A 538-nucleotide genomic window follows, 5' to 3' on the forward strand; every position below is an offset into this window, starting at 1 on the left:
TGTTTCTTCTTTCACAATCCTTGTGCTGTTTTTCTTTGTCTTAGTTGCATTAGTTAATCTCGCAGGACCATGTTAATTAGAAGCAGGGTAACAGCATCCATCCCTTGTTCCTGACATTCAGTTGGAATGCTTTTAAAAGTTTAGCATTAATTATATTTGCTGTGGCTTTTTGGACCCAGTCTCTTTTCTTTTCTTTTTCTTTTTTTTTTTTGAGGCAGGCTCTCACTTTGTTGCTCAGGCTGGAGTGTAGTGGTGCTATCTCTGCTCACTGCAAACTCCACCTCCCAGGCTCCAGTGCTTCTCGTGCTTCAGCCTCCTGAGTAGCTGGTATTGCAGGTGTGTGTCACCAGGCCTGGCTAATATTTGTATTTTAAGTAGAGACGGGGTTTCGCCATTTTGGCCAGGCTGGTCTCAAACTCCTGAACTGAAGTCAGCTTTCTGCCTTGGCCTCCCAAATTACTGGGATTACAGACATGATCCACCACACCTGGCCTTTGGACCCAATTTCGAATATACTGATGAAATGTCTTCTTATTAA

Source organism: Cebus imitator, unplaced genomic scaffold, assembly GCF_001604975.1.
Source record: "Cebus imitator isolate Cc_AM_T3 unplaced genomic scaffold, Cebus_imitator-1.0 Scaffold0, whole genome shotgun sequence".
Lineage (NCBI taxonomy): Eukaryota > Metazoa > Chordata > Mammalia > Primates > Cebidae > Cebus > Cebus imitator.